At 39.7% G+C, this 27,067-nt stretch overlaps 1 protein-coding gene across 1 annotated transcript in view; it reads right to left on the reverse strand.

Moving 5' to 3' along the window:
- The window catches only part of CCDC171 (coiled-coil domain containing 171), a 313,076-nt gene that overhangs the window by 1,465 nt on the left and 284,544 nt on the right, over positions 1-27,067 (reverse strand). The window lies entirely within an intron of this gene.

Below are 27,067 nucleotides of genomic sequence, written 5' to 3' on the forward strand. Positions count from 1 at the left end.
CTTAGAAAATGAATTGTAGATATTTCTCTTTTAAAATATACTGGCCTGATTATTCAATTAACCAACTGCTGTTGGTTATTAGAATATATTAGAAAATATATCCTAGTAACCTCTAGTAAATAACATAATGGAATATAAAATTCAAGTACAATGACCTTTTTGTCTGTATCTTTAATAATAATAGCAACACTATTACTTTATCCTTTGATAAAGACCTTTCTTACTATAAGAATTTGTATAATATGAATATATTATGTATATGGATGTAAAATGCATGATTGCAAAATGAAAACAATTTGTCATATATTTTGAAACATTACTGGAGATCAGAATTAAACATCACACACTCCTAAAGAATTTGAAAATTGAATTAGCACTCTGATGAAGCTATACAATTAAGCCTTAAGCAATACAGTTATAATCAGTAATTAATATTTAGCATAAACAAAATCTTACGAATGAAGTAGGCACTTATGTAAAAATACTTCCAGATAGTAGAAAAACAGGGAAAACCTATGTGTCAGACTTGAGTAGATTCCCAGTAAATTAATATTCCTGAGATAACATTAGCATGAATCTAGTTATTAATTACCTCCACTAAATATTCAATTCTATTTTTACTGGAACTTAAAAAATCATATTGGTAGATTTCATAACAGTTTGATGGCAAACAGACTGAATTTCAAGATCTGCTTGATTATGTTGTAAGTGTTACACAGAACCATCTCTACATGTGAAAACAAGGTGGACATCACCACTGGCTTTCAGAAAGTAATAGAAATTCAACTGCTGTATGTGTTACCAATTTTGTGATTTTTTTTTAACATACAACTGGAGAAAAATCAATGACTGCATCCAACACCTACTTCAGCAATTTTCTTTGATCTTGGGTCTTTTGATTTTTGTGAGCCTATAGCAGACAGGAATCTCTTTTTATGCTGCAAGTTAAAAACCATCTAAAATGGCCACCTGAATGATCCTAAGAAGGACTCATTTTATTCCCATGGAAGGAAAAGAACTCGTGAGCTTGTGAACTGAGGAAGTGTCAACTCACAGAACTGCATGACAGCACACCAGGCCCGAGCCTATCAGTTCATAACTGGGACAGAGACATGTCATCACATCAGAGCCTGAAGGCTCACACTCCTATACTTCCACTGCTCTTAGAAATCCTTTTCTGATTTCTTGGGCTGTGTGTATGAATTGAAAGCATCATTAGCAATTGCTGACTTTGTCACTGTAAAAACTGTAGTGTCATCAACTAACTCTTTCCATTAGACTCAAGAATTTAAGGGGATTTTAGAACAGGAGATGGTGGGAGCTTCTTTCTTTCTCATCTTTTATTTAAAAAAATATTTTACAATGTTGCAGTAAACATTTACATAGTAAGCACTGTGGGTGAGGTATCTGGCTGCTAACAAAAAGGTTGACAGTTCAAATCCACCCCAGAATAAAATAGAGGCATTTTGCCTCTTCATAAAGATCTTTAGCCTTGGAAACCCTGCAGGCTAGCGCTGCATGGTCCTTCAGGGTCACTATCAATCAGAATTGACTCAAGGCAGTGGGTTTGGGCTTAATAATTTTATGTAATTTTTTCTGTGCCTTTGGTTATAATTTTTACAATATTTCAGCAGTCTCATCATCTCTATTCTGTTTGTTTTCTTCTATTGATATAGGTTCTCATTCCCTCCTCATCTTTGCTGCAGGATAAATGTTAACCATTTAGTCCGATATAGCCAATTGTTTAAGGAAATGCATTCCTCTCTTCACATTGTTTATTGTATAAGTCACTCCTGGGCCCAGTGGGTAGTGAGTTGTGCTGCCAAACCAAAGGCAAGCAGGCAACTCAAATTCCTCTACCTGCTCCAAGAAAGAAGGAAGTGCAATTTCCTACCAGGCAAAATCTGAAAATCTTCTAGAAGGCGGTCTAACTCAATAGGAGTGAGTTGAGTTGAGTTGAGTTGAGTTGAGCTGAGCTGACTCTCTTATTCAGTTGAAAAGGGACCTACATAAATAGTTCAAAATCTAAGTTCAAAGGTTATCTTAAATTTACAGGCCTGGGGGTTCTTCTACTCTATTGGTCCAGTACATCAAACGTCAGAACTGAGCTGAAGTTGCCTAAGACTGACAAACTTACTTTTTAATATTTCTTTTCTACCATGTTGTCTGAAAGCACCCTTTAAGTTAATATCTTTTTATTAAATAATCTTGAAATGAGTTGCACATTTCTTTAGTATTTTAAATCAAAGGCTCACTTATTACACATGATATTTTATTTAGTCTCAATAATTATCTCAAAACCTCCAAAGTTACAGTGATTTTCTTACAGGTTTAAAGGAATTTCAATTTTAATTCACATTTTTCTCCCATTTTATGTGGGAATTTTTACTGTATTTCTGGTCAGAACAGTCAATAGGGGCTTATTTACTTCTTGACAAAGCTTAGTTGTGGCTATAGCATTATTTAGTAAGATTAAAAAAATGCTGTTAAACAATTTACAGTAGTTTGTTGTTACATCATCACACTTCAAATTCTGGTCTGAGAAAAACTACTTATGGAAAGAGGGCAGTACAAAAAATTAGACTGAAGATGCTCATATATTTTCTTCTTGTTGTTCAGAATAGTAAACAGAAACTCTGCCAAACTGACAAATCAGTCCTGTTAGAAACAATACTAGAAATAAACAGAGGGGGGTTTTTCCTACCTGTATTGTGGACTTGAATTTTTCCTTTTTTTTGTTCTTAGGACTCCATCGACAACCAAAATAAGAAGGCCTTCCTTTAGCGAGGGTCTCTAATAATATTCTATGGATCTTGTCACTCACCAAAGGTGCCCACTTTTTGTTATTCCTAAACTTTTCTACCATTCATCTGTCACCCTGACATACTGTGATGTCTTGCATGTTGCTTTGATGCTGTAAGCTATACCACCAGGATTACATATACCAGAGTGGTCACCTACAGTGGATAAGATTTCAGTTGAACATCCAGACTAAAGCAAAGACAAATAATGATGTCATTACAAACACAGGGGAGAAAGAAAAGAACAAAATTTAAAAAAAAAAATTAATATCAGAGAGACTGTGAAACTTGCACTGGACTATGAAGAGGCCAAAACAAAGGTAAGAAATACTGGAGAGAGATAAGAGAAGCTTTCAAAAGGCATCTCAAGAAGACAAAGCATAACAAAGAGTTAGAAAACCAAAGGGAAGAACAAGCTTAGCATTTCTCAAGTTGAAAGAACTGAAGAGCAAATTCAAACCTTCAGTTGCTGAAGAATTTTGTGGATAAAATACTAAACAATGCAAGAAATATCAAAAGAAGAGTAGAGGAATGCACAGAGTTCGTGTACTAAAACGAGTTGGTCAACATGGAAATGTTTCAGGAAACAGATTATCTAGAACCAAATGATATCAGAGAAAGAAGTCACATATTTGGGTAGATATGGACCCATATTTTTTTCCCATTCCCACAAAAGAGCTATCCAATAGCATGTGGAAATTATTCAACAATATAATTATTATCTGTTAGAAGTAGCAATCAAGACATCAAATGATGTACTGGATTTTGCCAACCTGTTGCCAAAAAAATACCTCTTTCAAGTTTTAAAAGCAAAGATGTCACCTTGAGGACTAAGATGCCCTTGACTCAGTTATGGTATTTTCAATCTCATCTGCAAATTCATATAAATGTTGGACAATGAATTAGGAGGAAGGTCATAGAAGAGTTGATGTCTTTTTAATTACAGTGATGGTGAAGACTATTTAATATACCATAGCCTTCCAGGAGAATGGGGGGAGGGGGAATCTATCTTGTAAGAAGTATCGCATGAATGCAATTTAGAAGTCAGGATGGTGAGACTTGTCTCATGTACTTTGGACATGTTATCAAAAGGAACTAATCCTTAGAGAAAGGTAAAGCCGGAAGTCAGGAAATCCATGGACTGGCTGCAACAATGGGCTTAAACACAGAGAAGCTGTGAGGACGGAGAGGACCAGACAGTATTCCTGTTGGTGGTACACAGAATCACTCTAAGTCAGAACTGACTTGAAGTTGCCTACGGCTGACAACCTTACTTTTTAATATCTATTTTCTATCATGTTATCTGAAAGCACTCTTTAAGTTAATGCATTTTTATTAAATAATCTTGAAATGAGTTACACATTTCTTTAGTATTTTAAATCAGAGGCTCACTTATTACATGTGGTATTTGATTTAGTCTCAACAATTATCTCAAAACCTCCAAAAATGCAGATATTTTCTTATGTAGTTTTACTAATATGACCTCTCAAAGTTCATAGAGTTTTGAGAGGTCATGTCGATAGTTGTAGAGGGGCTTCAAGCCTTTTGTTCATAGAATTACTATGAGTTGTTCTGGACTCGAAGGCAATTAACAACAATATGACCTCTAGAAAGCAAACAATCTTTCATTTAAATGAGAACAAATAATGCTTTTGTAACTTGGATCATTTGTTATAATCTATATACTGCTATATAAATGTATTCCCTTTTCCATGAAATAGGGAAAAAATTGGATTTTATGTCAGTTTAATAACTTTACAATATGTCTGAAAAACTCTGATGAGGTCATGAGAATGTGATGTTAAAACAATAAATTCTTTTCCTTGTTACAAAAGATATCTAGAGACAGGCCTCTCCTCTGTATCTCAAGGAGGGAGGTCTGTCCCTTGGGGATATAATTTTCTAATAAATCTGTCTTTACTGTTTTATGCCCTTCTGTCCTCTTTGTTTCTTCTTCTCTTCCTCACACGTCAATAAAAAGCTTTAGCCTATGCTTTAATGCTCTCCGCACTAAAGTCTATTCTCCCAAGAAACTCTAAGATTGCTATATATTGTTCAAACTTGGTACTTGGGTACCGTCCCCTCTAACCTCTTCTGCTTCGTACAATCCTTTGCCCAAGGAGGGTGAACTAGGGCACTAAACACACAATAACATTTTGGTGCCAAAACCCGGGAAAATTCAAGAGGACAGATTCTTTCACCATCAAAGTAGACCCAAACATCTAATAGGCTCCAAGTATTCTATATTAAACAGATAGCTTAATAAGGATGCCATCTTATTTAACCATGCCTCCTAACCCTATTCCTGTCAATTCACTTGGCATCATAGCCAAAGCATTTAGAAACCCACGGAAGTAGGGCCATAGAGAGATTCAAAGCCTCTGTAGACAAGACAACACGCAAGTCCAGCAGGAAGCAAGCAGCTAGAGTGGTCGTCCCCCAAAACCTTAAAAGATCTGAGGGGCTTGATCTCTCCGGGGGGGAATGTTAGGATTGTTGTTGTTGTTGTTTAATGCCATCGAGTTGTAGATGACTCATAGCGACCCTATGAATGAACAGCCTGAGCACTGTTCGTACATAGTTTCCGGAGGCAAGCCATTTCGGAAGTGGATGCCGCTCCTGCTTCCAGGCTTGATTTACTTGGGAAGCTCCAACCAACACTGTCCACCATGGGTGACCATTACCACAATTGGCACATCACTGTCACAGGTTTCAGCATCACAGCAACCATGAGTTACCTCTGTACAGCAACGCACAGACCAGTGCTATACCACCTAGAAGAATGTTTGACAGGAAGACAATTTGAACCTGGCTGAGGGCCACAGATGACAATCACCCACCTTCGGCTTGGTTGCACAGCTTCCTTCCACTAGGCCAACATAGCTCTCTCTTGGTTGTCGTCATTGTTATTGTTGTTTAATGCCGTCGAGTCGTAGACGACTCATAGCGACCCTATGAATGAACAGCCTGAGCACTGTTCGTACATAGAGTTTCCAGAGGCAAGCCATTTCGGAAGTGGATGCCGCTCCTGCTTCCAGGCTTGATTTAGTCGGGAAGCAAAAAGTTTGCTTTGGAAATTAAGCTATCAGAATAAGGAAGCCAATATTGACATGCATTGAATCAATGCTTTGGGAGCACGAATGACATCAGAGAACATAGACTAGAATAAGAACCACCCACTAAATTTTGAATTCTCAATGACATCATCTCATTGGTCAAATTCCAGCCCTGAGGCCCAACCAGAGAAGGAAACCACAAATAGAGCTTCCTCTCAGGAGAATGCTGCCTTTTCCTCTGTATCTCAAGGAAGGAGGTCTGTCCCTTTGGAGATGTTAACTTCCTAATAAATTTGTCTTTACTATTTAACCTTCAAAAAAAATATCTAGTGATCTACCATACCAGCATTAACGTAACACAGAGAGTGAGTGACAATTAAATAATGTTTTACCAGAGACCTTAAAAATGAACATTCATCATCTGGTCTTCTATTTTAAATCTGCAAAATCTATGGTCACTTAAACTACATTTTAAACTATGGAGGTGTTTTTAGTCTCTCATGTAAATCTACATTTAAGCATTTTTTAAAAGGAAATTAGTTACCTAAAATAAAAGCCAGGTGTTGTATGAATCTTTATAGAAGCACTTTTATTTACTCAGTAAACTGTAAATTATTCTATCCAAGCTGTTATAGCCCATCAGTGAAACACATAGTCACAATACAGAATATGTTACTAAAAATCTGTACTTTAAATGTTAAGAAATATAGTCAAGTAGTCAATGGACATATCCAACAGCGATTTTTTAAATCTTTCAATATTTTAATTTTCTAACATGTTTCCACAACAAAAAAATAAATGAAATATACTATTAGTCTAATAATAAAGTAACTATTCAATAAATTGTATATAAATCAAAGCTACTTTGTAAGTCAAGGCTTCAAAAACAATGACACCAGGCCATCTGTCTCCTGTGCAGCATTTATAATCAACTTAAGTCTTTCAGAATTTAGTATTATAAAAAGTGAGAGGAAACAGGATTTAGGAAGCCTGAAATGTATTGCATAGAGATTGTTTTAGGCACTTAGGTGAGTAAAAAGACTGCTAGACTAGACCAGTATGGATAGTAGGCTGGACTAATAGGATAACAAAAGACTACAGTGTCTAGCTGGGTCAGTCTGAGCAGCTGAATGAATTAACCAGGGACTCACTTTGCTTTCCTAACAGATAAGGAAGATGAAATTCTCCAACTCTGCCATCATTCCACATGTGTTAGTAGACGGTATAATGTTAACAATTTTTATGGATGTTATTTAACCTAGAAAAAAAAAGTTTCCAAACAAAAAAATTTAAGATTTTGAAAGGCTATAGATAGTTCATTCTTAAGAAGACATAATATAGTACATGGTTTTAAAAAGCGGGCCTCTGGGGAGCTCTGGTGGCCTAGTGGCAAGAAGCTGCACTGCAATCCCAGAGGTACATGGTTTGAATCCACCAGATGCTCTGCCGGAGAAGGAGGCGCAATATCCTCCTGTACCAGTCAGATCTGACTTGACGGTACACGCACACAAAATAATAAAAAAAAATTTTTTTAAAAAGCGGGCCTCGTGGCACAATGGTTAAGTGCTTGTCTGCTGACTGAAAGGCTGGCAGTTTGGACTCACTAGTTACTCTTGAGGAGAAAATACCCAGTGTTTTGCTTCTATTAATTATCAAAGCCTCCAAAGTCCTGTGGAGTAATTTCACTCTATCACATAGAGGCACCCTAAGTCAGAATTACTGGGATGGTATCACTGAAGCAACACAGTTCTAAAAGCCAAACCAGTACCAACATTGGCCACAGATCAGACGGCACAGCTTCATTCAATTAAGTTACCTTGTCCACTTTCCATTACTTCAGCGTCAATGATAGTGTTTGAAGTCCTCTAAATTACGAGTCTTAAGGTAGGTATATGCTATTGTTGTCGTTACGTGTGTTGAGTTGGAACCAACCTAGAGCTGACCCTCTGGCATGTTTTCAGAGGCAGTGAATTGCATGAGAGGAGATTCCTCATCCTTCTCCTATAGAGCAGCTCTCGGATTCGAACCATGTGCTTTCCGGGTGGCAGTGCAAACTCTTACCACTAAGCCACTGATGGGAAATCAGAAATAAGATGGCCTAAAATGAAGCTCCTTCACCACTTCAGCTTTAGCTTTTAATTTTACTTAAGAATTCCAGTACTTAGTAGTATCACTGAGTTTCCTTCCTTCCAAATATTTCATGTTACTTAACCAAATTCTACTTGTTCACTTATCTTTCTTCCATATTGGTATTCTAGGATATAGGCGATCAACACTGACATAAGTTCTGTCTTTGTGGAATGTTCATCTATCTACCTGAGGTGTGCACATGTTGGGGGGCGGGCGGTGTGCGCACGCACGTGAGCACATGTACACCTAGTCAGGTCATTTTTAGCAGGTGAATTAATGAGTTGTTGTGGTGTATTTTCAAGCCTGAGCTAACCCATAGTTGACTCTCCAGAGGGTTTTCAGAGGTAGTTAATTGCATGGAAGTTAATTGCTCATCTTCTTTCTCCCCCAGATTATCTGATGGATTTGAACCAGGCACATTTAAGAATTAATGTGTGTACACACACACACACACACACACACACACACACACACACAAAGTCAATTCTTACTATTCACTTTGTTAGTGAATACTGAACCAATGCTGCTAGAAGAAATATAGAGTTAGGTTCCTGTGAGCCTCGGGTCACAATATTTTCATCAAACAATCAATACCTAACCTTGTTTTTACTTAAAGACACCTCATTCAATATATATTGTTGCTCAACACTGAACGTACGGCCGACAGCACTGTAACCCATCTGTGAACAAAGCTTCTATCACATGACCTGGCCTTTCTCTGTGAAGCTTATTACACCCTTTCTGTGCTTCAGAAGCCCTCAGTTTTAGATGGCCCTTTAACATGCTTGGAGGCCATTTTAAACAGCAGGACTATGAACAAGAGTGCATATGGCCATGAACGGACCAAAAAGAGGACACCTGCTTACTGCATCGTTTCTGAAACAAGAGGGCAGCACATTGCCTTGTTAAATCTCGGCTACATACGTGCATGCTGGCTGACTCAGATTATTGCCAAAAAAACCCGATGCCTTTAAAACTGTGTAAACTGGATGAAGTATGTATATTGTATTGAAACAGATGAGGGAAGGAACAGATTAGAAGTGATATATGATTGAGTATTATGGTTATCACAGGAATCCAGAATTAAGGTTGCATAGAGAAGTGTACTCGGGGTGGGGGGAAGGGACGTGGGAATTGTATACTAATGAAGGAATTTTTTTTCTTTTTCTCTCTTCGGAGGGGGAAGTGAGCTGGTGGGGAGGGGTGGGAAGGGAGAGAATCGCGGCAATGAATGAATGGAAATCCAAAACCTTTGTAAAAAAAAAAAAATTTTAAATTTATAAAAAGAAAAACACAAAAAAAAACTGTGGTGCTGGCAAAGAATGGATGACAAGGGAATAAACAGGTTTGTCTTGTATGAGGTTTGGCTAGGATGTGCTCTGATGGTCTCACATACTTTGCGAGTGTTGCCAGAAGGGCCAGACCCTGGAGAGGGAGAGAATGCTTGGGGGAGTGTCGGTTAAAAAGAGCTCTACAGAGATGGGGTGACACTAGGGCTACAACAGACCCAGGCCCAGAGGAGAACAGGAGGATTGCAGAGCACTGGACAGCATTCTGCTCAGGGAAATCCTGCTGTTCCCAGAAGTAACTCCAAGGCATCTAACAAGAGGATCCATGGACGAGAAAATGCACACACACCTATCACATCATTAAAGATTTCATCCTTTAGGTCCTCAGTTTTAACTCCTTGTTACCGTGTCATACCTATAGAAATGCTACAGGTATTAATCTCCCTACCAGTCATTCCAAACGTAGGACAGACTACTTTGAATGTTCTGTTTACTGGCATCCAGGTATGTGGGGATGTGGATCAACTGAGCATTATAATGTCTTCCCTGGTGGATGGGAAACACCAAGAGCCATGGATTCCGAAGTAAAGGCAACCACAGAGGCAGACACAAATCAGAAAGGAGAAGTGGAACATATTAAAAACTGGATGCACATCATAATGTTGTCCTCAGATATTCAGCACTGATCTAAGAGCTAATCTATCACTTATGTCAATCTCTCTGGTTCAAGGTCAGTCTTTACTAGTTGGTTGATGTGGTGGATTGATGGGATCAGTGGTCTCATCTCTACAGTCATGACCTGTGACTTTGCAGCTCCTTGTAGCCTGGCTCACAAATGCTTTGCTTCACATGCAGCAAGGTCTACCAGTACCTTGCTTGCACTCTGCAATACAATCACATGGAAATTCCTGAGTCCCTACATATGACACATTCACAGTCCATGCCCACATCCTGCCTGTGCACTCAGGTAGCCACCCATCTACCTTTTCCTGGTGGCACAGTGTATAAAGTATTGGCTTGCTAATTCAAAGGTCTGAAGCTTGCATTTCTCAGTTACTTTGTAGGAGAAAGATGGGTCGTTTCCGCCCATAAAGGTTTCCAGCTTTGGAAACCAATGGACAGTCATCCTGAGTAGCAATCAAGCAGATAGCCGTGAATTTGGTTTGGTTTGGCCTTTCCTGTCCTCCAGCCTCTGCTCAGCCTCTTTGGTAGGGTCCTCCCGGATCCTGTCTCCACCGTTCCACAGTCTCCTCACCCGGTGGCACTGTGACATTCCTTCATGGGCTCTTATTCCACAGAGTGCAATTACCCATACACTCTCACGTATTCTCTATTAAAGTATGACCACCTAGTGTGACAGAGCCGTGACTTTGTATTCCCAGCTCTTTGCAGAGTATCTGAGACTAAATGTGATTAATGATGTTGAATTGTTGAACGAACAAACCAGTCATTTACCTCGTGAATTTATTCCTGCCTGGCTATCTGACGATCTATCACATATGTAGCTTATGCTCCATTTAGAAACAGCACAGCATAGTGGGAAGTTCCAAGCCTGATTCTACCGTTTGTTAGCTATGTGCTCTCTGACAAGCTCCTTGTCCTGGATTCACCTATGTCTTTATTTGTAAAGTAGGGATAATAATCCCTCAAGGACTTGTTAAAGGGTTAAATAAAATCACAAACTGCAAATGCAGAGCATACAGTAGTGTCTCTTCTTCACTTCTTCTCTTAATACTCTTTTCAAGTGATAATAATAGTCAACTTTATAATTATAGCTACCAGATATCGAACAAATGTGTTAGGCACTCTACTAGATTTAACTTTACATGTACTATCTCGATTAATTTCACAATGCCGTAAGAAAGCACTAGTATTGCCTGCATTTTATAGTAAAGTCATAATGGAAAAGTTAACACTTGGCAAAGGTTGCAGAGTTTAGCAAGTGGGATAAAAGGATATTATCTCAGGTCATTTGATTTCCCTCCCATGTACCGGCCCACTATCCTATCACACCACGCAAAGAAGATAAAGCCTTGGACTTATTTATACCCAAGGATGCTTCGAAAACATAGTAAAGGCTTTACAAATATTCCTGAAGCAGATTGTGTTGTTGTTGTTATTGTTGTTGTTGTTGTTAAGTGCTGTTGAGTAGGAGACGACTTATAGTGACCCTATGAATGAAAGACCTGAACACTTGTATAACTTTCATCATTTATCCACGTTCATAGGGTTTCCAGAGGCAAGCTGTTTCAGAAGAGGATGCCACTCCTGCTTCCAAGTTTGTTTTAAACAGGGAGCTCCACCAAACACTGTCCACCATGGACATTATCTCATTTGACACATCATTGTCACAGTGTTCAGCATCACAGCAACCACGAGTTACCTCTGTACAGCAATGCACAGACAAGTGGTATACCACTTATAAGAATGTTTAGACATTAAAATGGACTATATTTTTACCCTCTATTTTACTACAGTCCAGCATTTGAATACTCATAGTAGTGAAGTAAATATGCAAGCTTTGGAGCTTTTTCAGCAAATAAAAGTCCTCATTCTTTCTTTTCTCTGTTGTTATGCTCAGGGATAAAATCAGCATTGCAGTTTGAAATTACACTAGAAAATTTATACTTTAATTTGAAATTACTTTAAAGATGTCTTGTGCCTGACAAGATAACAATTCCCATTTTCTTCTCTTGGATGTTTAGATTTCCTGACATAGTTAAGGTTGGAAAAAGAGGTGAAGGATTTTCCCAGATGGCCTCTGTTCTTGCGTTTCCTGGTTTGAATCTCTTCCTTCACAGCCATATGCTCCCAGTGAGCTCCTGCTCTGGCAATTCTGACATACTCGAGGACAAAGAAGCTAGAAATGGTCAGAAACGGTCAAGGAGACACTTGGTCCCCGTGTGTTAGAAAAACACACTCCTCCACAACTAAGAAAGAATTTGAAATACAAATATATCCATACTTCAAATATGCAAAGAGGTATAAAAATTGACTTCTTAAATATAAACGTATATAAAAACATCATTAAAACTTTGCAGTGGTAACCAGGTCAAAATATTTGCAACAAATGATTGATATGGTGTGACTTTCTTCATTAGAGAAAGCTCATAAAGGTCACCAAAAAATCTAATTAGAAAAAAAGTCTAATTGCTTCTTAGGCATCTGAAAGCTGGACAATGTAAAGGAAGACTGAAGAAGAACCATGGTCTTTTAAGCATGGTGTTAGCTAAGAGTACTGAATATCCCAGGAACTGTCAAAAAACAAATCTATCTTGGAGGAAGTGTCACCAGAGTGCTCCTTAGAGGCAAGGATGGGGAAACTTCATCCCCTGAACATTCAGCATGTTTCTGAGAGGATGGGCAACCTCCTGTGTGATTAGCTGTCTCTGAAAACCTGCTGGAGGGTCAGCTATGGGTCGATTCTGACCCAACGGCACACACTAACAGTCTTTGAGAGAGACATCATGCTGGTAAAGGTAGAGGGTCAGTGAAAGAGGGAAAGACTTTAGATAAAATGGGCTGAGATAGTTACTCTACAATGGCCTTGAGATCGTGTGGATGGTGAGGACGTTGCAGGTTAAGGGAAGGTTCATATCTGCTGTTTGCAAGGTCATTGTGAGTCAAGGTCAACTCAATAACACCTAATAACCACATCGATTAGAAAATATGTAAAGAATACTTCACTTCCTAATGTTAGTTATAATAAATGTAAACCTAACAGATAATAGCTTGAACATGCTTACTTCTCTTTGATAGGGCCATTAAAAGCTATCCTGCATCTGGGCTCTGGACGTAGCCTACCTTGTTGTGATGCGTAATCAGAAGGAAGCTTCTACCCTGTGGTTCCAAATGGCTTCTCAGCATATGTCAGCACGGTCTACGGCACCTGTTTTCCAGTAAAGAACAAAGGAGGAGGCATCCACTCCATTTACAGGCACTTCTGAAACTCTAATACTTCTGCTTAGAGTCCCTGCATAGATACTTAAGGGACATATCTACTGTGAGTGAGCCTGGAATGTAGTGTTTGGGGTTTTCTTCCTGAATGATTTTATGCTCAGGTAAAAAGCAAAGGTCCAAAAGCTAAGAAAGAAAGAGAAATAAGCATCAAGAAACTGCTGGCCTTGTAAGATACAAACTGGGATCAAGCTTCAAAGGCCTACTCTGTGAGACAAAAGGACTGCCAAATACAGCCAGAAAGGCACAATCTGAAGAGGATAAAGTTGATGAATGGGACCTTCTAAAAATGAAATCTCTGGGCTCATCCAAAACTTTTCCCCACAGAGTGAAAAGAAAACTTACTGACTGGGAACAAACACTGGGTAATACCATCTTAGACAAGGGTTTCATAAACAAAAGTTTATAGAATACTTATGGGGCCTCCAGAACAAAAAGACTGATAATCCAATTACAAAATGGGTAAGAGACATGAAAAGAATTTTCAGAGGAAGATATTCGGATGGCCAACAGACACATGATGAAATGCTCAAAATCCCTGGCAATAAGAGAGATACAAATCAAAATCACAAATAAGATACCATCTTACCCCAGTAGCAGTGGCAAAGATTAGCAAGGCAGCAAGTAATAAATGTTGGAGAGGATGTGGTGAGATAGGAACTCTTATACATTGTTGGTGGGATTGTAAAATGATACAATCACTCTGGAAGGCAGTCTGGCATTTCCTCAAAAAGCTCAACAAAAAATTCCATATGGCCCAGCTACTCCGCTGTTTGGAATATCCTCTGAGAAAATGAGAACCGAGGCACAGAGACTTGTACACCAGTGTTCATAGCAGTACTATTCACCATAGTAAGAACATGAAATAGCCCAGATGCCCAATCATAATAGAATGGATTGAGAAATTATGGTACATTTACACAATGGGATACTATATAGCACACAGGAGCAATGATTTTGTAAATTACAACCTAACATGGGACGGACAGGAAAGCATTATTCTAAGTGAATTAACTCAGTCTCATAAAGACAATATTGTATAAGACCATTGTTGTAGAACAAGTGTGAGAATCCAAAGGGCAGGGGGGTGTTGCTTAATCATAGGGTCAAACAATTTGATGGGTAGATGCAGGGGCGGGTAAAATAAAGGGCAAAGATCTGGTGTGAAAAGCAATGCATACGAACTTTGTAAGTCAATCAGTATAAATTTTAAAAAAAGAAAGAAAGAAACTACTTGCATCCATTGTCCCAGATACAAACAGCTGTTTAGAGGTAGAATGAGTTGTAAAATAGTCAATTGACATATGAAAAGGTGATAGACTGTTCTTATAATTTAAAATCGTAAAATAAAACATGCAAATGAAAGATTAGTTTTCCATTACTAGGCATTAAAAAAACCCAACAAAAATTAAAAAAAAACCAAAAACTATTACAAAGAAGTACAGCAAAGTCGTTGAAACAAAATTCAGTATATTTCAGGTCTAATTTATTGATAATGTTAGATGTTGTTGTTGTTTACCGCCGGGTTAGAACCGGCTCATAGCTGACCCTCTGGTGGGTTTTCAGAGACAGTTAATCACACAGGAGGAGACTGCCCATCCTTCTCCCACAGAGCGGCTGGTGGCCTCGAACCATGTGCCTTCAGGATTATAGTGCAGCTTCTTACCACTAGGTCAGATAAAAACATAAGTTTTGGAAGCGATAGCTTGCCTCTGGAAACTCTATGAACAAGGAGAAACGAAGAAAGTTATACAAGTGTTCAGGTCTTTCGTTCATAGGGTCGTTATGAGTCATCTATGACTCTATGGCACTTAACAACAACAACTGCTAAGAAGCCGAGAGTAACAGCAAGGTCACAGAATACAGGTTAGGACAGAAGCCTAGGCAACCTTTCTAGGAGACAAATCTTTACATGCCCCTTTGAGCCAGAAGCCCCACCACTAGGCATCTCTCCTCTGTCTAGACTCTCAAAACTTCACCAAGACAAAAAGACAGATGTGTTCAATGATGCATTTTATACAGGAACAAAAGGTTAAGATTTCATGAACAAGTTGTGTAAGTAAAGTAAAACACAACCATCTCATATAACCTTTTCTTTTTAAATAAGAAAAACAGGTAAGTGCTCATAGAGAAATATATTCAAGCGACAAAAAATGTTCAAGACAATATGTACAAAATCCATTTGTATTTAAAAAAATAAATGCACACATGTAGCATATTATATACCTGAAGAAATCACATGAACCTTTTGTCTTTGGGAAAAGTACTAAGCTTGAGTATGGTTATGGGTGAAAGCTAACAAAGTTTTGATTTTTCTTTTCATCAGTTTTTACAGGGGTTTATTTTTATCTTAAAAAAACTATCTAAATCATGAATAAAGGCTATGAATTGGTACATTACAAAAGTAAAAATATAGTTGGTTAGAAAATAACTGGGGGAAATGGTAATCTTAACGAGCAATCAAATTAAAAGTAGAATATTTATATCCAGTCCAACTTTTTAAAATTATGATACTGTTGCTGAAGAAACACTTGTCACTAGTGAAAGCAGCACTCAACAGTGTCAGTGATGATATAAATTGATAGAACATTAGAGAACAACTGAGCAGCTGTATTAAACAGACAGTGTCGTCTGAGGTAACAATTTCATGTATAAGTAGACTCCTTATATTAATAATAGTACACACAAACCTTATATTTAATCCAATATTCAACAACAGAGGTATTATTAAATAAGTTAGGTCATAGTCACTTTTCTTAGCATCAGGATGGATGGCGAAAAGATTGAGATTGTTCACAGCTTCAGTTTGCTCGGCTCCACGGTCAACAGTCTTGGCACCAGCAGCCAGGAAATCAAAAAACATATTGTGATGGGAAAGTCTGCGGTTAGGGACCTCTCTAAAGTACTCAAGAGCAACAGTGTCTCTATGGAGACTAAGGTGCACCTGATACAGGCCATGGTCTTTGCAATCACTTGTTATGCATCAGAGAGCTGGACACTGACTAGGGAGGATAGAAGGAAAATTGATGCCTTTGAGCTGTGGTGTTGGAGAAGAGTACTGAATGTACCACGGACTGCCAAGAAAAAAATCAGATTCATCCTGGAGAGGGTTAAACCAGGCTACTCCTTGGAGGCAAGGATTCTGGGGCATCGTCTGACACAGGTCCTTGGAGAGGGACATCATGCTGGTAGGGTGGACGGACAGCGCAGGAGGGGAAGACCCTCTATGAGGTGGATTGATTCAGTGACTGGGGTAATTGGGATGGGTGTGTCAGAAGCAATACGATTGGCACAGGATAGAGCAGGGTTTAGGGCTGTTGTACATAGGGTCGCTATGAGTCGCAAACAACTTGATGGCACATAACAACATAGTCACTTACTGAAATATGTAGCTACAAAACTCATCTCTTTTCCCCCCTTCTTCATTCTTTTTTTAAAAAATTTATTATTAATTTCAATGAAAATTTACAGAGACTTTGGATTTCCATTCATTAATTGTTGCACTTTTCTCCCCTCCCAACCCTCCCCCCTAGTATACTACCCTCTTGGAAAAGTAAAAGTAAAATTCTTTCATTGTTTTACAAACCCTCCCCCAGGTCCACTCCACTATGCAGCCTTTGCTCTGGACTCCTGTCATGATGAAAATACCTAATCACATATCCCTTTTAAGTAATTTTCTCCCTCATCTGTTTCAATGCAGTGTACATTATTGAATCCATCTTTCTCAGTCTCTCCCCAACCCTGATGCCAGTCCTGTTCTACAATAGTGGTACCATGCAGTATTTGTCCTTTTGTGACTGAGATACTTCACTCAGTATAATGTCCTCCAGGGTCACCCATTTAGAATAATATTGTATGAGTTCGTTGTTTTTCAATGTAGCATAGTATTCCATTGTGTTAATATACCACAGCTTCTCTATCCATTCATTTGTTGATGGGCACCTGGGTTGTTTCCAACTCGTTGCTATTGTGAACAAAGATACGATAAACATGGGTGTGCATATATCTGCTTGGGGGTCAATTATGGTCTCTTTGGAGTATATTCCCAGAAGTGGAGTTGCTGGGTCAAATGGTATCTCTATTTGCAACTTTTTGAGAAAGCGCCATATCGCCTTCCACAGTGGCTTACACTCCCAGCAACAGTGAATAAGGGTTCCAGTCTCTCCACAACTTCGCCAGAATTTATTGCTTGCTGTTCTGTTAAATTTTGCTATTCTGACTGGGGTGAGATGATACCTCATAGTTGTTTTTACAAAACTCCTCTTTGTAAACTTGTGGATAACATAGACAAATGCTTAGGTGAGATGAGGGTCAACAAACATTTTCTTTAAGTCAATAGTCTAGGTTTAGAGGCCATGTGGCCCCAACTGTCACTACTTGACTTTGATGTTGTGACACAAGAGCTGTAGGACCCAAAAGAGTAGGAATGAGCGAGGCAATGGGCCAGTGAAACTTGTGGACACTGGGAATATCACATGATTTTCATATGTTGTGAAAGATTTTTTTGTTTACCCCTTTGATTATTTAAGAATATAAACATCATTCTCACAAGCTATACAAAGTCTGATATAGTAGGTCTGACCCCCAGGCAATACTAGGCTGACCCATGTGTTAGAGAGGTACTCAGAATCACACACAGGACCTGTTTTGAGGGACTGGAATTATTGGGAGGTTTTCTTTTTTATATTTATCTATATTTTCCAAATTATCTACTGTAAGTATGCTTTTACTTTAACAACTAAAAACCCTTTATGAAAAAAAGACTAATTTTATTATATACCCAAGCCTATATTTTAGTGCAGTTATGATTCTGAAATGTGTGGTCAAATGGAAAATGTAATTGGTGAGTTAAAGGTCTCAGAGGGTGGGGCTTTAACCAAATGTTTTGCAAGTTTTGAAAGGATTTTGATTTCACAGAGAACACTCTCTTATTTCAACATTTTCAGGTATCTAACTCATATTCACAAGCTGCCCTTGGGTAAACACTCACAGACAAATGACCACACAGAGTACCTTGTGCCTCCACGCCACACAAATGCAGCTTCTTGTGGAGAACAGCTACTTACAACGCGGAGGCCTTCGGTTCCCTCCAAATGGCACTTCCAGCTGCCAAATTACGACTTCTGTGGTCAAAATGTACACATGTCACACTCTCTCTGGGAACTATTAGGCAAGAGTTTTCTGACCACTTTTTCATTACTGAAGAATTTCCTCTTAAAGTTATAAAACTTTTTTATGCAATGTCAAAAATTTAGTAATAATCTGGAAGCTATAAACTTCGACCTTTTAATGGTATGTTTTTCTCTGAGTGGAATAACTGACCATCCTCTCAGGTAAGAGGGTGCCAGGAAGGGAGGAATGACACAGTACTTCAAGTTATCCAAAGGAGATGATTTTCCTAAGCCTTATGTGAGCAATATAGATCTCAATCAATCACACATCTCAATAGACTTAGACATAATGCACACTTTGAATTTGAAAGCCTTCTTTTCTTCCACATCCCTCCCTCTTATTGGCATTTCAGGCCATCTTCCCTCTATATCATTGTCATATCACACCAAAAAGCCCTGAGGAATCCCTCCTGTGATGCACCAGCCTTCATCCCTCCCACAAACCATTCAAGGCACAAACTGTCTATTCCTAAGACTGCAGACCCTTGGATCTGTGCCATACTGACCCTTTGCAGAGGGACCATCTTCAGTTAAAAGAGCCTGGTCCATTTCTCAGTGAAAGGTAGGGCCAGCCATGCGGTCTGGGGCTTGGGGTTCACATCTGTGGATCACCCTCACATCACAAGTTCTGAACAGTAAGCTCCAAGACAAATCACTTTTTTCTGGCAATGACTTTTCCCTTACACGACAGGCAGGAAGGTGATTTCTGATGGAACAGGGCCATTTCCAGTGGTCTCAAACCAAACCCATCGCTAGGCACAACATCTTACAGAACTGTGGTAATAATGTAGCAGTCACAAAATTCCAAACGAATGAATTTACAGGTTACATGTCAGGAGTCTGTTCCCTACAACATCAATTCCATGTAATAGGTTTCCCTCCTGTTTAAATAATGCATAAAAGTATATCTAAGCCCAATTGTACCATTAGTATCCTAACTTGGGCTGTTCATGAATTCTTTCAATAAATCTCTTTTGAGGAGCTACCATGTGCCAGATCCAGCAGCGAAGAGAACACATAAAAATCCCTGTCTTCAGGGAGCTCACACTGTCCTCAACTAATCTGCATCCCCAGCCAGTTCTTCTTAAATTATAATTTGCTGAAATACCACAGAACCACAACATCTGCTGTTTTTGTAGTCCTCAGTTTGACGTACAATGGTAATGGGAGTTTCCCAGCCTCCATGGATACAGACAAGATACTCCGTTAATGAGTCAAGTTCCCCATGCTTTCCTTAGCTGGCTCACACAGCACCTCCGTGCCCTACACAGTGGCACGTGGAGAGGTGCCGAGTCCCCAGAACTCTCCACCAGCCACAACTCTCCTGCATGAGAAGATTCACCGTCCAAATGGGTACTGTGCTCTGTGTGGAAATGGACTGCCTGACCTGCCCTCTCCGTCATCTGATAACCTTGACGACTCTGATAGGAATCTGGTGTCTCAGTGCTTGTCATGAGACATCTCCTGCTGTTTCCGCTCGGAGGTCCTCTTGCCACGAGCCCAGCACCAATCCTGAAACCTCTGGGGAGGACAGGTATTCACCTTGCCGATCTCGCCACACCCCCATCATCTCTGGGCACCTGCCCACAAAGCACCATCATTCCTATGTCACCAACCACCAATGCCCATTCAAACCAACTCCCGGAAGAGTCCCCACGCCAATTTTCTTAAATGTCTGCCCTTGTTTGAAAGAAAGTTCAAGCTTAGGGTAAGGAATCTAGATTATTTCAAAGCTCTTTAGTAAACAAACAAATAAACAAACAAAAAACTCCATCCATTATTTGTCTCTGAGCCTTCTCTAGCCTAAACTGACCTCTAATTTTTGTAAAGAAATCATTCCTTGTAAAAAAAACCCACCCATCATCCCTTCTGACTTATCTCAATTTCCTTCTTCATCCATTCTTTATTGAATATGTACCATTTTACTTTAGAATATTCTATTTTCTACCAAAAATGAAAGAAAAATAGGAAAGATGAAACTCCTAAGAAGTGTAAAGGGTGACAGTAAATCATCAAGTAGTTTGTGAGAGACATCGAAAGAATCCATGGTAAACATAAACTGTGAATTTGTTTCCCAGACAAGGTACCTATAGATAGAGGGGGATGGAAGGCCATACAATAAGTTATAGTGATGGTCATTGCGAGGCCATTCCGAAATTGCCTTAGACAGAGTGGAAGCTGTTCAGCAGGCTGTCATCAGTTCTCTTATCAGCGAGGTGTGTTTGTCCACGCATCTCTCCTAGAAAGCAGAAGACTAGAAGCGCTCCCAGGCACCTTCGATCTGCCAGCCCTCCTTTTATTATACTTCCACTTTGACCCTTATACCACCCCAGAAAAAGGAGGCAGAATGTCCCTTCCACTTGCTTGTACCCAACCACAACTCTTTTTTTCTTCTTACTGTGCTTTACATATATTCAATTAAATGATGTGATATGAGTCTGTGAAACCATCCATTCTGTGAACACCGATCACCTCCCTGGTATAGTGCTCAGAGGTTTCTATTACAGCAAGGTAACAACTCCTCATGCAACACCTAACCTCCTGGGACAAAACGCTGACCCTCAGGTGTACCCTCCTTCCCAAGGGGGTCCCACCCATCCCCACTCTTGTTCCTCTCATTCAGAAATGGGTGTCTCTGTCTGGCTGATTCCTACTGTATTACAGGGCTCAACATCAGTAGAACCTTTCTCCCAGTTCCCTGCCAACTGCTGGCTCTCCTGTGTATTTAAGCTGCCCGTCCTGTATGTTGTCCTAACACACAAGCACGCGTACACAGCAGCAGTTATCACAATGGTTTGTTTGCTCAGATCTGTGCTGTTCAACCAAATACCACCTACCTCTATGCAATTTAAACTTGTTATCATGACGCAGAGTTCTCATGGCCAGTTCTGGCTTAGAGTAGCCACTCCTGAGAGCACAAGACATTGTATTTGTTTGTTTCTGTTTCACCAATAAGGGTCATATGATAGCTCTTCTATATGTTTACCTAGTGGTGAATAAATAAATAAATGCACTTATTCTAATCTATGGCATAAAGAAAGCCAATAATCAGGGCATTTTTTGGGTATTTAAATGTTCATCTGCCTGGAAGTGTCATTTCACAAAGTTTCATTTTCATTCCCAACTGTCGTCCACACCTCCTTTCTAGAGGACAGAACATTTCAGAAGGGTTTTCACTGCTCTTTCTGTGCACACCTCGCTTGCTCTTCTGAGGCCGATCGCTATAGACGTTCACCTTAAGTCAGAGGGAAGAGAAAAGAAAAAGCTGGGGACAAAAGACAAGAGGCAAGATTTCCTGCTGTGTGTCCATTCTCCAGACCTCTGTGCCGGAACCCTGGCTCCCTAAAGTCAGACTTCTGTGGAAGAGAAACGCCACTGCTTGTTCGACTGCTTTAATTGTCAATTTTCAGACTCTCTAGAGAAAAAGATTCTATTATAAGCTAAATGTGGAGGCAGTCTAATTGTTTGATGTAAACCTTCAAAGTTCTCTTCAAGTGGAATGTCTATCTGCTTGGGCGTAAAGGGGGGAAAAAGGGAATTTACATTCACTTTGCTAAACATTAGCATCTTTTGTTCAATCATTTGAATGCAGGACAGTTAGGAGGAAACAGCTTCGAGAACAAGGGTTGACATGTACAGTGTAAAATCTTTGAAGGTGCTTGGATTCAATGAGGGAGAAAGTGAGACGGAACCAGATTTCAGCCTCCTAACTGTGCTCCAGTCTGCGGGAACTTTGTGACAGGTCTCTGTCTCTCAGCTACACTTGACTGGCTTTTGCTGACATTCAGCTGTCAGACAGCAGCCCTTTACCAGGCCCCTAACATGCTCCACAGCTTCACCCAATTAACTCGCTTTCACTTGACACGGCAGCAAAAAGCTTCATAATAGGTGGTCAAGGTGCAGGGTGTCTGCCTGTCCTCGAACCGCTCACACACAGCAAGATGTTTAACTACTTTGTGCCTGCGTGCTCAGAAACGACTGTGCCTGCAATTTAGCTACCCTGTATAATGAACTGGACCGGAATCTAGGAAATAGAATATCGAGGCATTAAGTTATGCAAAAATAGACTTCCAGGTGACTGAAGTTAAAAGCTCAATCAGTTCTTAGGCTCCGCTGTGAGAAAGAGTTGGATATTTAGATTTCCAAGATTTAATCCAGGCCAGCAATCATTGTCTACTCACCAGATCACTAATAACTGTATTCTAGATGACGTGGGAAGGAAAAAGAGCATTTGGTGGGTAACTGTAGAATAATTAAGGTGTAATTAAAGAGTATGGGATTCTGCCTTTGTTCTTAAAAATACACTCCTTGACAATGTAACCTGCCTGAGATTTTCTTTCTTTTTTTTTTTTTGGTCATCCTACTTAGCTCCTCAGAAGAATGCCCTTCTGTGAAAAATATGTTCTGTTAAGAACTAGAATTTGTTGCACGTACTTTGAAAAATAGCCCAAGTCATCTGCAGATTTTCTCTCACTTCCTTAGGTTTTCAAATCTAAACATACAGTTTTCACATTTTTTTGTTCTCTGAAAAATCTGAAAAAAATTGTGGAAAAAATATGTTATATAAAGGAACAAAACAGCAGGGTAAAGTGCACTGCTTTAATTACTAAAACTGTTATTTGTACAACTCTGGCTTGAAGAGACCACAGAAAAAGTTCCTGTTTTTGGAGGGACCAACATCCGAGCAGACTATCAGGTCCTCATAGACATCCATGCAGTTTAGATCCTTGGAGAGCTTGGTAAGACAGTGTGACGACTTCAATTCCAAACGCCCTATCAGTGACTCAAACAGAAATCTAATTACAGGAATGGCATGATCGAGCTCCAGGCAGGGATTTATCTGTGCTGCACACCATGTGGCCCAGAGGTTGACCCTGCCATCACTGCCACTCTGTGAGCCCAAGAAAATGCCATGGAGGTTGGGCCCGCTGTCGGGCACTCTGGGAGCCTGAGAAAGCACTATGCTTCTGCAATCTGGTCTTGAAATAACAGTGCTTTTGTGGCACTGTGAAGGAACAGTTTCTCTACATAAATTTTTTTTTAAATTGTTATATTGAGCCTGTGTACTTTTTATCAGAAGTTTGAGATAGGTGGATTTTGCATGAATTGCTAGACAGTAGTAAATAATCCAATCACATATTCATATCCCTGTATCCACACTATCAATGATTGAAATGATAATTGTCTAGACTAATTAACCCAATGAGCAGCTATGTTCCTGAAATATCACAGAAGAAGAACTGATGTCTTCGAGATGTGGTGCAGATGAGTACTGAACATACCATGGACTTCCAAGAAAACAAGTAGGCCTGTCCTGGAGCAGATGAAACCAGGTTGCTTTTTGGAGGCAAGGATTTTCAAACCCCATCTCATATATTTTGGGCATGTTGTCAGAAGGGGTCAGTCCTTGGACAAGGACATCATGCTTGGAAGGGTAGAAGGTCAGCAAAGGAGAGGAAAATTCTGGATAAGTGACTTGACACGGACTGTAGCAATGGGGAAGGGGATCAGGTGTGTTAGACATGATAAAGTTGGCTCAGAATAGGGCAAAGCTCAAGCCTTTGTTCATAGAATCACTTCAAGTCATAGCCAATGGCACAAAACAATAGCATGTAAGGTCATTAAGGTAACATGAATATATTTTGAAAACTCTAAAGAATGAAAAAGACTAACACATCAGGGGAAGAGGGAGGTAACTCTGCCTGACATTGAGAGCCTGCAGGTTAGAAGCATCCTGCCTTTGCTCATGGAGTTCCACTTGCTAGGAATCCTTTGTTTAAACCCTATCATTCCTTCCAAATGAAGCTCAAACGCTACATCTCTAAAGTTCTCCCTAACCACTCTGGTTGACATGTTTTTAAGCCCCATGAGCACGTATCATCTTATTGCACTACGGGATGTGGTCCTGACTCAGAAGTTAGATTATAAATGTCCTCAAATCAGCAGGTCTTCATGATGCCTGTTCTGTTCTCACTTCATGTTTGGATACAGCTATCTTCCTCACATAACAATGAGAAGGTAAAGTCCTCTAGAAGATAACGGTACTTTTCAAAAGAGCAAAAAATTCATTGAACGACTCAACAAATCTCTGCTGAGCACAGAGAACCATGTTGGGCATAGTGTGGCTGGGAAGATGAATGAAATACTAATTTTACTTCCAAGTTCAAGTTCAGCAAAATTAACAGTACACTTAAGACTGAAGGTCTTGATGGTGACTTCATTACATATGTTTAGGCCTAGTTTGAATGGACAATAATAGTCAAAAACATCCACTAATGATAGGAAGTTGAGTCTCGACATCAAAATCTTTGTATTTCTTCACCTAAATAGAGATAAATCCCTAGAGTAGAGGGTTTATTAATGTTCCCAAGACCTCTTGAAAATCATGACGAGTCTAAGTGCCAGGCTGGAACCCTGAGGGAGTATGTGGAGTGGAAACAGCATTGATGATCTGATAATGCAAATACCATTTCAGACAAGGGTCTCATATCAAAAGCTTACAGAATCCTACAGGACCTCCTGTAGAATTATACACAATTACAAAATGCGCAAAAGATATAGAAAGAATTTTCACAGAGGAAGATATTCAGATGGGCAACAGACACACGAAGAAATGCTCAAAATTCCTGGCAATAAGAGAGATGTAAATCAAAACCTCAATGGCACACCATCTCGTTCCAGTAGCAGTGGCAAAGTTTAACAGGACAGCAAGTAATACATGTTGGAGAGGGTGTGGCAAGATAGCAACTCTTATACATTGTTGGTGGAATTGTAAAATGGTACAACCACTCTGGAAGGGAGTTTGGCGCTTCCTCAAAAAGCTGAACATAGAAATTCCATACGACCCAGCTATTCCACTGCTTGGAATATACTTAGAGAGAATAAGAACTGAGGTACAAATGGAGACTTGAACACCAATGTTCACAGCAGCATGATTCACTTTCATAAGAACATGGAAACAGCCCAAATGTCCAACCACAATCGGATGGATTGAGAAATTATGGTATATTCACATGATGGAATACTGTGTAGCACAAAGAAGCAATGTATTTGACTGTGCAAGATCACAACAAACAGTGGCTGACTCTGAGAAGAAAGGGAACCCCAGAACACCAGATTGTGTTTACGTGAAACCTATAGTTGGACCAGGAGGCAGTCATCAGAACAGAGCAAGGGAACACTGCATGGTTCAAAATTTGGAATGGTGTGCATCAAGGATGTGTCCTATCTCCTTATCTTTTCAGTCTATATGCGGAACAGCTTATCCGGAGACTGGGCTGTATGAGGAAAAGTGTGGCATCAGGATTGGAGGTAGATTCATCAACAATCTGCGTTATGCAGATGACACAATCCTGCTTGTGAAAATTGAGAAGAACCTGAAGTGCTTGATGCAGAAAGTCAAGGACTGCAGTCTTCAATATGGATTGAAGCTCGACATCAAGAAAACAAAGATTCTCACCACTGGGTCGACTCATGATAGATGGTGAAGAGATTGAGATTGTTGACAGCTTCAGTTTGTTTGGCTCCATAACCAACACTCTTGGTACCAGCAGTCAGGAAATTAAAAGACAAATTGCATTGGGAATTCTTGCTGTCAGAGACCTCTCCAAAGTACTGAAGAGCAACAATGTCAGTCTGGAGACTAAGGTGCACCTGATACAGGCCATGGTCTTTGCATTTGCTTGCAATGAATCAGAAAGGTGGACAATGACTAGGGAGGATAGAAGGAAAATTGATGCCTTTGAGCTGTGGTGCTGGAGAAGAGTACTGAATGGACTGCTAGGAGTTTGTCCTGGAGAGGATGAAGCCAGGCTGTTCCTTGAAGACAAGGATTCTGAAGCTTCGGCTGACATACTTTAGACATGTTGCAAGGAGGGATCAGCCCTTGGAGAGGGACATCATGCTTGGGAGGTGGAGGGACAGCTCAAGAGAGGAAGACCTTCAATGAGGTGGATAGATTCAGTGACTGGGGTAATGGAGGTAGGTGTGTCAGAGACAGTAAGATTGGCTCAGGCTAGAGGGTTTTGAGTTGTTGTACATGGGGTAGCTTATGAGTCACAGGCGACTTGATGGCACATAACAACAACAGCTTGGGAAAGACTGGAGAGCATTATGCTGAGTGAACTAACAATCCCATCAGGACAAATACTGGATAAGGCCATTATTGTAGAACGAGTATGAGCATCCAGTGAGGGTGCAGGAGAACAGAGGGGTGAGGATGGGGGGGATTATTAATCACAGTGTCACACAATTTGATGGGTGGAGGGAAGAGGGAGTGAAGGAAATGGGAAAGATCTGTTGTGGAAAAAAATGTATACAAATTTTGTAAATAAACCAGTATAAATTTTTTAAAGTTTCTTTGTATACCCAATTGTATAATCAATCTCATAAAAGTGAATTTTGGTACTAGATCTCATTTCTCTTATATGACCACAAAAGGAAAAATGATTTTTAAACACTGGGATATCATAACTATTTTATCATTTAGAAAATAAGATCCTAAATAATTTTATTATTTCCTGTTACTGTTTCTGTTCCTGACCTTATGAAACATAGCTCTCACCCGTGCAGAAATAAAGTATCTCTTGGTAAGATATTATCTCCGACTTACCTGGAAATCTGTGTTTATTTCTGGCACTAAAATAAGAGATCTTTCTACACTT

The sequence above is a fragment of the Elephantulus edwardii genome, unplaced genomic scaffold (assembly GCF_000299155.1).
Source record: "Elephantulus edwardii isolate Elephantulus edwardi_28Jun2011 unplaced genomic scaffold, EleEdw1.0 scaffold00014, whole genome shotgun sequence".
Taxonomy (NCBI): Eukaryota; Metazoa; Chordata; class Mammalia; order Macroscelidea; family Macroscelididae; genus Elephantulus; species Elephantulus edwardii.